Raw genomic sequence first — 15,307 nt, 5'->3', positions numbered from 1 at the left:
TTCATCACTCTTCACTTTCTCCCAAACAAGCTTAAGAAGTGTAAACATAAGAGGAATTATGCTGCAAGCTTGTTCTTTATAAAAGAACAGCTTTTAATTAAATTAGAAAAAAATACTGCCACAGGCAACACTTAAACTGACAAGGAATGCATTCTGTTAATCTTTGCAGAGAGGCACTGTATACTGCACTTAATTTAATTAGGTAGAGGAAAGGCCTGTTCAGTCCTAGGGGGTTTACCAATGTCCTTTTAAATTGAGGACATAGCATTTATATAAAGTCATTTTAATATCAGGCAATACATTTCTAAACAGTAATTTTAAAATATTACTTGCTATTATTAAATGATACCTTATTTCAACTTCTTCATGAGACAACATTCATTTCGCAGAGAAATTTCACCGACCAACAGGCCTTTTTCTCTTCTCCAGTAATTTATTGACTTTGAAAGTGTTAAATAATTAGGGCTAAGTTCCCTAGAAAACAACTGCACTGGGGAAATACATGTCAAACCTATATTACAGTGGATAATGTATTTGGATTATGTTTCACTTCTGGGCCATGGTAGTGAGTGATAACAAATAACTTTTATATTAAAAATTATATTACAGTTGAGAAGTAGGTTATACTGTGAGGTCATTCCTAGCACTACATACACATTAAAGGAAAACTTTAGGATATTTTTGTTGCTTGTTTTTTATTTCAAATCTTTGTCTCCAACACTTCAAAATCTCCATTGACTATTGCTGCCCCTTTTGACCACCTCAAGAAGCGAGACAGGTCATCAGGTTATCAACCTGCCATATTCATAAATTATAATAGAAAATTATCTAGGGATCTTGAGTAGCCAAATATAAGCAACTATAGTTCAACCAGCAAATTAGATACTAAAAATTTGTTTCATTGTATTCAGTATTTTGTTTTACCCGGAATCTCAGAGAATACTATTATAGTGCCCCCAGAGAATATTATAAATCAAAATAAAGACATTTAAGTCCTTGGATTTTATTCATTTATCTATTCATGAGAGTCATCGAGCACCTAAGTTGTGGGTAAACACAAGCCTAGGTGAAACTGTTAACCCACTGAGCTAGTCAAACTCAGTCTCTGACAGCATAGAGCTTAGACTCTCACAGTTGTAGGAGTTGTTTCTATGTGTAGTTTCAGGTTCAAGAGGTGGCTGGAGCCATTTGGGGCAATAAATAACTGAATAAGTGATTGGAGATATGCTTATCTATTTTTTGGCTATCTATCAGTACGACAAAACATCTTTGATCATGAGGATGATATGTTGAAAGAAATTAATCCACAACAAGTGGCGTAAATTCTTTTTCAGCAATAACTAGTAAGCATCTAATTTTTAGTTCTAGTCTGGGGGGAGCCCAAGCTGACCTCGAATTTCAAATTACTGTTTGGGGACTTATTAAAGAGTCCATTTTCAGGCAGAATGTTTCTTGGTTTTTGCATAGAGGCTTGCATAAGTGGTCTAAATTCATCCTACCCTTTATGTAAGGAGAATTCATTAAGTGCTTAACACAGAGTTAGGAACAGTGGAAGTCTCAACAAATGTTTGGTGGCCTGATTACTTGGGAGATACTAAATCAGGGGTAGGGACACAGGCTTTGCTACCAGGTAGACCTGGATTTGAGTCCTTGTTCCGTCACTTACTAGCTGAATTATCTTAGGCTTCTTCTTAACCTCAGATTCTTTGTGTTTAAAATGGTAACCATACCGAGTGTTACTGAAAGGATTAAATCTTAAAATATACCCAAATGTTAATACTCATTACCATACTTGCATGCGTGTGTGTGCATAGATACAGTAAGTGCTAAATAAATGTTAGATGTGGTATTTGGTAGCAGCAAACAAGCCTTCAAAATTGTTTTGCATTCCTTGATGATTTACATGAAATGCTTTTGCCAGTTAATATTAATAGAAAACCTGACCCAAATGATTTTTAAAAATATGGATGTATCATATCAGTTATAATGAATCTTGAAGTTATTACAAAAATTATTATTATAGATATAACATCTTCAATGACTGAGGTTCTTTCCATACTTTTGTGCAGTGCCATGCACAGCAGTGACTTTTGTCCTCAGAGGTGTGTCTTTGTGATCATGAGATGGCTTCCATGGACCTGCTGTCATATTTTCACAGAATGTTATTATCTAATGGTTGAAGGTGGGAAAGAGTGTAAAGAAATGTAGAGTATCTGAGATTTAACACTGCTTGCAGGCTAGAAAATTAACCTGCTTGTTTCATGGATCTTGAAAGAAAAACGTGAGACCCCAAAGTGAGCCAGAGATGAAGAGTTTATTACTCATAACAAAAACATGACCACAGTATCATTTTTGAACTATTTCCCAAAGCCACAATTCCCACAGGGAAACTTAGTGAGGGCCTGGTGATGCCTACATGCTTGATAGATTATTTTCCAGGAGAGGAATCCTGATATTACGGTATCGTAATCTTTTATAATGGGCTTTAAGCAATCCACTTGACTTCTGTGCTGGAAAGAGATACTATCTTTGTTATTCTAGCAAGTAAACAAACCTGCCCTTTGCTTCCTAACCATCTGTCTTTGAAAGCTGTCCACTATACAAACCCCTTAAAAGATAGTCTGGAATAAGAGGGTAGTGAGTACAAAAACACAAGAACATAAAGAGAATATCTCATCCTCATTCTTCCTGTTAAAAGTAAAAATCTTTCTCAAAAGTTTCTTAAAAGTTTTCATTCAATAAATTTGAGTCTCGTTTGCATCCTTAGTTCTAACACTAGAAAGGAAAACTGGAATGTCATGATTGATTTTTATTAATCAAAATTTAACTCCTAGGACTAAGGAGGGGCCCAGCCTCCTCTATAGTATATGGCTTCTCTATATCTGAAAAACTATACTGACGTTTTCTTCACAAGAGAAAATAAAGAATTATTAAGGCAGGTAACCAACCAACAGGGTCTGCCATACCTGGTGTGTGTGTACATTCACAGCAGTCAGGACAAATTGCCTTTAAACAAAATGAGAAAACCCCCATATATGAGTATAGCTGCCTTATGGCAATTGCAATAGGCAGAAAAAAGACTTTACTTTGGAGTCTTGAGAAATATGTGTATATATATATATATAGAGAGAGAGAGAGAGAGAGAGATCATACTTTTAATAGTAATTATCTACAAGTAGTATTTTTTCTGTTATTTTACCTTATTTTTTTATTTTATTTTTTTATTGTTTGGGCAAGACAAAGGAGAAAAAGAGGAAGAAGAATAGAAGGAGGAAGAGAGGAGGAAGACGAGAAGGATGAGGGAAGGCTGTGAGAAAGGGAAAAGGTGAGTGTCTGTTATTTTATCTTCTTGATCTTATTTTCTACACTATTTATCATAGTACCTGAATTCATAGGAGCTTATTAAGTTATTAAATTAATTAGCATATAATTTTTAGCTTAATAATAAAGGAAATTTCTGTTGGGATACTCTAAGAAAGATCTTAGAGTATCATGCTGCCACTTTATTTTTCTTTTGTTGCTGTTCATAAATAATTTTCTAAAAGTATTTGTTACTAGCAAAAGTCTGAGGAAGCAGTATCTAATATAGTTACCCTGGGTCATATACTACCTTCATCATACATTTGCTGTTTTATCCATCTTCTCCTGTGTTTTTGTGGCAAGATCAAAAGGACAGCACCTTAGATTAGCCTATGTGGGTACCAATAAGGAAATGACCTAAAGAGCTCTGAAATTCCATTTATAACTAATATAATTGTGTTATCTGCATGAAAGATGCTTTTATAATGCAAATATTCTTGTTATTGCAGAAAGAATAGAACACATTAATCTTGGCTATTCAATATGCAAAAAATAAAGAATTATTCACATGAAATAAATCAGCTAGAAGCTACCCTATGGCCTAGACAATTATGCTACTGAAAAGTTGGGCAAAATTTATATTGTACATGCTAAGTTAATAGGCCATTTTCATATTTTTCTTTCCCTGTGAACTTACCAAGAAACCATGGTCAAGAAGCCATTCTCATTTGGTGAATGGTACTTCTGGATTTTCGAGCCCCTTCAAAATGGTTGAAACTATAGTTCAACCTCAAATTTCTGCTAGGAGAATCATAGGCCTGTGCAGATTCTTTACTAATATTTCTTCTTACAATGCACATAATCATTCATTCCATAAATGTATAATTAGTGTTCATTACATCTAGTAAATACAAGCATGAATGTGACAGTTTTTGACCTCAAGGGCATTCATGCAAAAAACTGCAATTAAATATGATTCTTCCTACAGTAAAAGTATACACAGGATGCAGGAAGGAGATTTAACTGCTCGATGGTCAAGAAATCTTCCTAAAAAAGTGCTTCCAATCTATAAGTCTAAGGCAATAATGTAGAAGGACAAAGATATATATTCCAATATAGAACATCATGAACAAAAGAATGAGGGTTTGAAAAAATATGATAGAGGCCTCATTACTTAGTGACTGCTATGGTGGCACCCTGTAGGAATTTAGAAATAGAGGAAACAATTTTTTCCTTTAAAAGTCCAAGTAAAAAAAATTAAAACTTAAAGGACCATATATAAGCAAAGTATACAAGGATCACTGGATGACTTCCAAGGAAAAAAATGCCTGAATTTTGCTTGAAATTATTAGTAAAGATAAAGAAAGGGGGGATTTAGTCTTCTCTGGAAATACAGGGCAAACGAGAAGCAGGGAATAAAATGTTGACAAGCACAGTGCTTCTTAGTTGAGTGGACAGTTTCATCAATGGACTTCAAAAATTCCAGTCCTGTTGAAAAGTAGTGGCTAAGTTAATGGAATGCCACTTGGTGCTCAATTCTCTTCATTTGCCTTGTTTGATACTATTTCTAAGAATCTGCTGACCCTGATTTGGCTTCACATTTATCTTTATCTTGTCAACCTCAAGTTTTCTTTCCATTTATGTATATAGATCACATCACATATTAAGATACTACCTTCTATATAAAGAGAATGTGCTGATCAAGTCAAGTATAGTTCTCTTGTCCTTGTGTAGAATTACTCATATGAAAATATTGCATTACTATTTTTATTAAAATGGTTTCATTATAATAAAGCTACATAGTCTTTCTTCCATCTTATCACAAACTTTCCATTTCTCCTCAATAGTAAGGGCCATTAATTTTTTGTACATAGTAATTATTTATATATAGTCATGTGTCCCTTAACAATGAGGGTATTTTCTGAGAAATGTGTTGCTAGGCAATTTCATCACTATGCAAACAAAATATACTTACAGAAACATACATGGTATCGCCTACTACATACCTAGGCTATAATGGTGTAGTCGATTACTCCAAGGCCACAAATTGACACAACTTGTTACTGTGCTAAATACTGTCAGCCATTGTAACATAATGGTGTTTGTGTAGCTAAACATATTTAAACATAGAGAAGGTACAATAAAAATATGACATTATCTGATAGGACCACTGTTGGATATGTGGTCTGCCACTGACTAAAACATTACACAGAACATGACTGTAAATGCATATAATTATATATATATAATTTTATATAAAATTATATATTTTTCTAACATCCAAAAAATATAGAATACATTTCTATACAATATAGAATACAATCATCTATACAATGATATAGAATGCATTTTGGATAAATAAAATCATATGTGAAATGGTGGTGGTTTATATATGGTTTTTATAATGAAAGGATACTCAGCATTATCAGAGAACAGGAGACCTGGCTTAGAAGAGAAAGGAGACAAGACAAAGCAGTATTAACAGCTCATTTAAGGTATGAAATATTAAATTTAAAATATACCAGCTATTTAGGTTTTTAAATTTTTCAGCTGCAACAGGCTATGAATGCAGCACACACACACACACACACACACACACACACAGCATGTATGCATCTAAGTTAGAGCTTAAAACTGAATTCCTAAGAGGTAGTCAGGGGCAGAGGTAACTGAAGAAGTTTTTCAAAGGAATACTCATGATAAACTGTGGAATCTAGACCAGCCAAAAAGGAATAAGACGATGGGAGGAGGCTTATGCAACTATAAAAAGTGTTTGGGGAGGCAGGAGGAATTGGATATCTCCACATGAACAATAGTGATGAAAAGAATTCAAGAACGTCAGCTGTACAGATAGGATGTGTTGGGACTGGTTAGTTACATTGGAGAAATTCAAAATGGTGTAACTTAGGTAAATGACAAGGTCCAGGGTAAGAATATAGAAAAAAATAGATATTGAAGGCAACCAAAAATATGAGAAGATTGGCAGTACAGAAATGTAATGCCTAGCTATATCTTTTTTTGTACTATATTAACAATCGAGTTTCTATGCCTAAAAGGCTACGGAACAGAATTTTTACCACAGTAACATGTATTCTGGACCAGATTAGACTTGATTACAAATATACCATTTTCATCATATGATAGATTGTTGCTGTACCTGCTATATCATAAATCGGTGGATATATGACAATTCCACACTCAGATAGCTCTGCTTGCGATGTCAGTGATCAGGTAACCAGTTTCTACTCTTCCTAGAAGCATTCTAAGAGTGGCTTTTCAAACATAATATATGGTTTTACAGTAGTAACATAGGGTTTTATGCTATATCTCTCCTGGACTTGCCAGAGACTCTACGCAATATCCTCTATGGATATCTATAGCATCATTGGAACTGTAGGGTTATATGGCCCAAATAGCAGGGAAGAATACTTGTAAATGCTGTAAAACCCAACTCCTGTTTGAAATGTAAATCAAAATTCTCAGCTTTCACTTACTAAATAGTCCAGAGCAGTATTGGTAAGTGTGATATGGGGGGGGGGGATGGATTATTTAAACAGGGCAATCACTCCCTTTGTATCCTTTTAAGTCTTTGAGAATGGCACCAATCTCTGAAATTCTAATGTGAATGTGTTATCGCCTCTGATTTACTATTTGGGCCCACAGAGGAAATTTTTAAGAGCTTCCACATGGTTCTATCAGAATGACTCATTCCACAGGTCAGAAATCATTTAGAGGGTTTTAGCAGCTGCTATGAATATCTATCCTAATTATGCATTCAGGAATAAGATGAACTTGGGCCATGCTTTATTTATTACTTGGCCTCCGTTTATTACTTGGCATCCATTCTATTTAATAACAGGACCATGAAGATGTTTTGGGACTGCTGCTATCAATTGTAGCTTAGATGCTACATACAAACAACTTCATACAAACAACTTGAAGTATCTGAGTATTATTATACTTTGGTTAATAGGTACATGTCTCTTTGGATTAAATTGTGCAACACTTACTGGGAATTCTTGCGGTAGTGTTTCAGGGTTTCTTTCTGAAGAGGTTCCAGTTTCCCATTTGACTGATGGGCCTTGAGTATGATGAATGGCTCTGGTCTAGAAACTAGTGCAGCAGGGACTGTGTCCCTGCTTGTGCTGTGCTGAGACCTGTTCCTAGCTATTGAGGCAATAAAAAGAGGTAGATAGCTCTTGAGAAGAAAAGAATCATCAGGTAACACAACTGAATCAAATGAAGCCTTCACACGATTGCTAAGTAATGAGATGTTACTTCTTCTACCAAGAAGGAAGGGACTCATTTTCAAGAGAATCTAGGTATTATAGATCTCATATGCATCCAGCTTAATGTTCCAAGTTGCAGAGTTCCAGTCTTTCCTTATCTTTGGCATAAACCTGCTGGTATTCAGCCTCTTTAGTTCTGGCCACCCTTACTATCAAATATTGGTTTGCACTAGGAGATGAAGGTCTCTTTAAATGCTGGCATAGAGACCTTCTGGATTTCACAGCATGCCCTGAGGAGACAGTTTGCTAATCTGAGCCTTATGTTCTCCTTCAAGGATTCTAGAGCACTTAAAAGCCAGCCTACTACACGATCTTTTGAATTCATATGTTCCAAGTACTAGGACTTTTGCATAAGCCAGTGCTTTTTCATTCCACCTCTACCTAGTCTTGGTTTCACCCAGCACCAAATGTTATTATCACTATATCTCACAAACCAGCAAAGTGATCCTTGTTTCCATATCACTGACAAGTGATTCATCTTCAGAGTCCAATGCTGAGGATTTACTTTTCAAGGGTCACTTCCAGCACTAACTGCCTTTACTTGGGTTTCCCCTAAAAGTAGACCCTTAGTCGAGCACTTGGGTTCAAGTAGTTTTATGAGGTGATTCCAAGAAGCACAAGTGAGGAGTGGGGAAAGTAAAAAAGGAAAAAATAAATAAATAAAGCATGTTATTAAGCCAAAGATTGTTTGCGTAGCTGGAATTCTATCCACTGGGGAAAAAAACAATGAGAAGTCTATGAACTGTCCCTTAACAAGAGAGTGAGGCTGAGATATTTACCTACTAACTCTGATCCCCAATTATTTGAGGGTTGCCCAAGGTGTGTAGCTCCTAGCATTTCCAAGTTGTTCCTGGTGAGGCATGCCAAACTCTGACCCAGAAGAGAAAGCCCTCGGCCAAAGGAGAAAAGTGCTACAGAATGTAGAGGGATAAAGATTTTATGCTGTGAGGTAGAATCAGGTGGGCTGAGAGGATACTTGGAAGCATTTGCTACGTTAACGATGGCTGTAATTTATAGCCTGAGAAGGTAGCTACAACACTGGTTGTGAAATGCCTTAAATGATATGCCAAGAATTTCATCCCTAAAGTTATGGAAGGACACTATAGAATAATAGCGTAAGTGTAATGGAATTGAATTTTCATTGTAAATAAGTCTAATAGCCTTATGGGAAATAATCTGAATAGGTTAAGACTAGAAGCAATGAGACTAGATAGGAAGCTTCTATATTAGCACAAGTTGGAGATCATAAAGACTTCATCTAGGGTGATGAAAGAGTAGATATGCCTTTACCTCAAATAAGTATAAAGAGTCTAAGAACAAAATCATTATACTAAAAGGTCAAGTTGAAGGAAAAGCACATGCTTTTAGGATTATCTGAAGTGTACAGCAGGAAGAGACTGAGGAAGAAAAATTGTCAGTTTTCTTACTGTTGTGTTCTTCCATTTTCAACAGGAGAAAGTCTGATTAAATTACCCAAAGCTGTGTTTTTTAAAACTGATATGCATAAACACCACCTGAAGATCATATTAAATGCCAATTCTCATTTAGGAGATCTGGGGAGGGATTTGTGAGTCCCCATTTTTAAGAAGATTCCAGGTGTTTCTTATTCTCTTGATCTGAGATTGCACCTTTAGTGTCAAGACCACAAAAGTATTTTAGGATGGCCTCATCTTCTCCTATCCAGACTTAGAAACAAACACGGGTGTATTATGAATGTCCCTCTGTCTTTATTCATGCTTATGTATCTGTCACAGAATTACCTATTTAGGGGACACATAGTTGAAGCAAGGTGATTTCCTGCCCATCTAATTGACATCAGGGGCCTGTGTTAATCAAGATACCAACATTCAGAATAGCTCTGACACGCGTTGCCAGATTCACAGAATGCGATGCCATGGGTTGAATTGACGATAATAGAACTATTTTTAAAATCTCCTACAAGATCACAAAATAAAGGAAATGATTCTCTGGCCATTTCAATTGCTTAAATGAATTTACAGAGTATTTTTATGCTGGAATATATGTTAATACAAACTCACAATGTTAGATGTAAAACTTGAGAGGTCATGTCATTTGATCTCATCAGTGTGTCACATAGAACACAAAAACTGCTTTAAAAAAAAAAAAAGAAAGAACAAACTGCATCTTGCAGGGTTTTTTTAACCCAGAAGGAAATCGTGGTAAGTTTGCTAGACAGTTGTGTTTCAGTGGCATACTCTTTACTCTGTTCTTTTGCTTAAATGCCTGTTCATTTCACCAATGACTTCAAGCGTCAAAGAGAGTAATCAGTCTGAATTTGCTTTAATTAAACACTGTTGAGATTTCCAGTGCTAGAGTCCTATTTCATTAGATGTATTTAAATCTTTTCCATTATTAGTTTCTGAAAATCTGTTTAAACAGGGGTATCAATATCAACTCAGAAAACTTAGGATTTCAAGAAATGACTGCAAGATACAATTCAAGTGAGACAAAGTTGAGAAGTAACTGAATGATCCACCACTAGGAATGGTAAAAGTCAACTGGGAAAAAATTAATAGATGTGACCTCAGAAGAACCAATCTTTTGGCTTGGAGTAGCAGTGGCAGAATATACCTGAGTTCATCCAGGGGCCTAGTTGATAAAAAGGCAAATCTTAATCCAAAAGTACTTTAAGGAGCATACAAAGAATCAGCAGTTCACAAGGAATGGAAGAACTTTGGGGGACTGACTCTTAACTCTTATTTGGTGTTGATAAAGTCCTACATCTACCTTATTTCTGACCTTTAGGAAATAGGGATTCTAGTCTAAGATAACAGATTGAGTAAATACACCAAACCCTCCTACCAGCAAAAACACATACACATACAGAGTATACTTAAAAACCAACAGAAAAGGTATTATTGGGACATAAACAATGAGTAATTCTAAAAAGAAATGGATGGGAAATGGCAGGCAAAAGTAACACCTAAGAAACTCAAGGGAAACTTCTATTGCAAAAGGTAGTAGCAACAGCCAAGGTATTACTCATGTGAGGGAAGCAGAAGGTAAGACTAGGAGACTAAGAGTCACCAGCAGAGAAGATAGTTATTGAAGTAGGAGTCATTTTGTTGTTATCATTTCTACATAATAACTAAGTGGGAGTTGCAATAAAACTCTACAGACCAAAAACTGAAATGCGGTCAAAGCCTTATTCAAAGGAAAATGTACTACCTTAAATGCACTCATTAAAAACAAGGAAAAGAAAATGAATTGTGTTTTTAACAAAAAGGCCTATGAAAAGAACTGAAATTGGTATCGATAACAAAAATAGGAATAGATTTTAAAACGCAAGAATATTTTGAAAAAGAACTAAGGGACTGTAATTACCTTTTCATATGTTAAAATATACTATTATATACTATAATCTTAAATATTTAAAATATGTGGTATTGGCACAATGAAAGACAAATGGATTATGGAAACTAAATAGTCATGCAACACACAAAGGCATAAGGGAAAAGATTGACATTAGACTACAAAAGTAAAACTCAAACATGACTAAAAGTACCATTAAGATGTTAAATTATAAGTGACTAAAAGAAATTACAATGTATGCAACAAAGGATTAGTATTCCATATATATCAGAAAGTCTTAAAAATAGAAACTAAATGGAACAAAAAAAGGATATGGATTGTCAATTCCCAGGAAAAAATGCAAATTGCTATTTAACATGTGAAAAATGTTTAATCAGAGAAGAAATTTGGGAAATGAAGATTAAAACAATGATATATAATTTTTCTTCTCAGTTCAGCCAAAGTTTAAAGATTTGACAATTTCAAGTTTTAGCAAGCAGAGAGGGAGGACTTTTACTATCACTATGGAAGGTAATATTGCCATAAGTATATGAAGTCTAAATATACATTCCTTTAACTATGTACTGGTACTGTCTGATGATTAATCTAGAGAAATAACACCACAAACACAGGAGGTATGTTCACATATGTTCATAATGCTTTGAAAATAAAAATCAGAAAACTTATAGCCAAAAATGAGAGAAGTGGTTAAATTAACCATGGCATTTTAAAACAATCAGAACTAAGATACTGACAGGGAAATGTCTCTAAGATCCCACGTTGTGTCAAATGAAGAAGTGATAAAAAAAAAAAGGGGGACAGCAAGCAAGCATATATATGCATATACCTATTTACAAATATATGTGCATATATCTGTATATATGTATTCATGCATTGGCATGTATATATTTAAGTATGTGTACATATGTATGTGTGTATAAAGAAATTTAACTGCTAATAGTACACAGAATCCATCAAATGATAACAGAGAAGGCTATGATTCAGAATATTTGATGGTGCCAGAAGTTAGCAAAAAAGACTATTTGCTTTCCCTATATTTTTAATGTATAATTACCTTGAGAATTCTTAGTATCATAGATTCTGAAGAGACTGGCAGTCTTGGCAGCTGTAAGCATATTTCTTTAGTATGTGTATTTATTTGAAATGTATGCTTAATTACATAAGTCATAAATAGACACCATTTGACTAGAAAAATCTTGGAAAAATTCTATTGGTCAGTGGAGTCACCTCCTCTCCCCATGACATGCAACCCTCCCCCCCAACCATAACACACATTACCTTCCCTATGCCAATTTCAACTGCAAGCAGATAGTGCAAAAGGATGTGGCATTTACAAAATAAGTGCACTAACTCCCCAATGTAACACCATGACTTTTCTCATAAACAACTAACTAGCAGAAAGTAGAAGGTGAAGAGAACTTCATCAGCACCAGGAAGACAGTTTGCAACACTGGACTTTTCAGTTTGGCCCAAGAGATCTGATCTCATTCAGTACTATTAAAAATAGGCTATGAACAGCCTTCATGATGTCCTATCCAAATTTCCACATCTTAAATTTGATACTATTTAGAAGGAATATATACATGTCACCATTCTATCATTAAACCTATCTGTAGAGATGCTATCATTGAACACAAACAATGCTTGGAGGTGTTCCTAACAAAGTTTTGCTAACTTGCTGGTAAATCAAAGATAGCATGATTTGCCATTTTCTCTAACAATAAAGGAGGGAACAAGGACTGCTTCAGACTTAGCAATTAACACAAGATTTCTATAAGATTATTAGTATTACTACTCAAAGACATATTGACAGTGATTATTCTGAGTTGAGGAATGTCTTTTTAGGCATTAAACCAAAGGCAGAAACCAAGAAATGAATGAATTTCACTATATAAAAATTAAGCATTCCCATAACAAAAAAGGAAAAAAAAAAACCCTCAATCCATTAAAAATTCTAAAACACACCCCAAATCTTGATTTCCAAATACCACTCTTCAATAAAAAGGTACCAGGGCTCCCTGGAAAAATAACTTATCTAATACTGGAAACAAAGAACAATACAAGATAAGCCTGTAACATCCTGTTGTACCAGAAAACAAGAAAGTGCTTAACAGTAGGGAAAATAGTGGTATGTCAAAAGGACAAAGCAGTCAACAGTTCCCAGTCGCTAAGGTGGAACAATTTGAATAATGATAAATATCAATATCAATGGATTATAACTGAAAAAATGCAATAAATATCCATGACTGCATATTGATATAGATAAAAGATTTGCTAAGTAAATAGGGGTACAGGAAAGTTCTCCAGGCTGCCTTGTACTGGGAACCCAGCTCTTATCCCTTTCTTGCTTGTAGTTCTCAAGAATAACTGTAGAAGGTACTGGGAATGCAGTATCCTGAGATAACGGGGAACTGCCCGACAGTTCTGGGGACTCAGTCCTGTCCCTCCTAGGGAATGTAACATATCCCGAGTTAGAGAGAGACAGCCCATCTGGGGTGGGCTGCCTTTTGGAGGTTCCTCAGCTGTGGCCCAAGTGTGGCCATGATCTGTCCTATGCAGCTTTCTTGAGCTTTGAGGGACTGGCTCACAGTGGGTCCTGGGTTTTTTTGTCCCTTGCTATAAGTAATAGTCTGCTTCATTTAACTTGTGCCTAAGTATGTTCTCGCCAGACTTACACAACTGGGTAACTAGTACACAGTGAACTTGCTTAAAAAGGGGGAAATAGGATAAGTCTTTTTTATGGAAATTACAAGTAACAACTATAGAAGGAATGAAGGAAATAGAAAAATCACCATTAGAACATCACAGTAATAATTTCTGAAGGCAAGATCCACTAATGAATGCTAAAATTAGTGGTTAAAACTTTAGGAAAATAAGGATATTTGCATAGTTTCATAATATCTTCCCCCAAATACACTAATACCGTGGTGATCTTAACACAAGACAATTTTTTTCAATAGACTTACCTCCCAATGATAAAGCTTAATTCCTCTCCCCTTGAGTGTGGGCTGAACTTAGTAATTCCTTTCTAATAAATAATGTGTTGAAAGGGAAAAATTGTAATATAACTTTGCAGTGTAGATATCTAGCTAACATGACCTTAATCAAGGTTAACATCACCATTTTTAAGTCATGTTGATTTAAGTCATCAAGTGCTCTCTGGCATGATGTGATGGGAAGGAGTCTTAAAAGTTAGAAATTTGGATCTTAATCTACCTCTAAAATGAAGTAAGAAGAAGAGTTAATAGATAATAGCAGTAGTCTATATGAGAAATTATTTTTATTTCAGAGTATTATGGGGGTACAAACATTTTGATTACATGATTTGTTTTTGTACAGTTTGAGTTCAAGTTATAAGTGTGCCTATCACTAAGATAGGTGTTAGGTGTGTATTTACCTGTCCTCCTCCCTCCTGCTTGGTTACTGTTGAGTTTTACTATCATATGTGCATATGGGTGTTGATTGATTAGTTTCAATTAATAGTGAGTTCATGTGGTATTTGTTTTTCCATTCTTGCATTACACTTAGAAGAATAGTTTCCAGTACCTTCCAGGTTGTTACACAAAAAGGTATTAGTTCACCATTTTTTTATGGCCAAAAGATACAGGTCAGAACCCAGATATATGAGAAATTATTGACCCTGAGCAGGAAACTTAGCCTGTCTATATGAATCTGTAAAATGGAAATCATACTATTTACTGTTATCAGAGCTTTTATATGGACAAAGCACAGTGTTAGGTATTAGAGTGATCTAATAGTTTACCAAACATTTAGTCTGTACTTTCTTTTTGCAAAAACAAAAATGTTTAAATGAATTGGGCAGCCTACCTGAAGATGTGGTGGCAGGGGTGTGTGTACATACACGTGTGTGTGTGGGGGGGGGCGGGGTGGAGACTGAGAGTAAGAGGCAGGGAAGAAGTAGAAATTAAAAGACATTCTCCAGGACGCCCTCATTGCCATATGTACACATGAGGTTTGTCCAGAAAGTGTCCAGTCATTGTTAACATAATGAGAACAATTTGTGTGGTATCGATGTAACCTGGCAGCCAAGGAGAGGGGACTATAATATGTGCATGTATGAACAATGATGACTTCACTGTACTAGTCAGTGGGGTGACAGACACCACTGAGTAAGCATGTATACCGTGTGGCCATAGCATTCAAAATGACTAAGCAGGTAGAACAACAAATCTACATCAAATTTTGCGTTAAGCTTGAACATTGCTCCATGGAAACTATTTGGATGATTCAGAAGGCTTTCGGGGATGATGCAATGAGTGCAACACAAATAAAATTGGCACAAATGCTTCAAAGATGATCAAGAATCTGTTAAAAGTGATCCATTTTCTGGAAGGCCTGCAACAAACAGAACACCTGAGAATGTT

The sequence above is a fragment of the Microcebus murinus genome, chromosome 8 (assembly GCF_040939455.1).
Source record: "Microcebus murinus isolate Inina chromosome 8, M.murinus_Inina_mat1.0, whole genome shotgun sequence".
NCBI lineage: Eukaryota > Metazoa > Chordata > Mammalia > Primates > Cheirogaleidae > Microcebus > Microcebus murinus.
Note: the sequence above shows the minus strand (reverse complement) of the source record.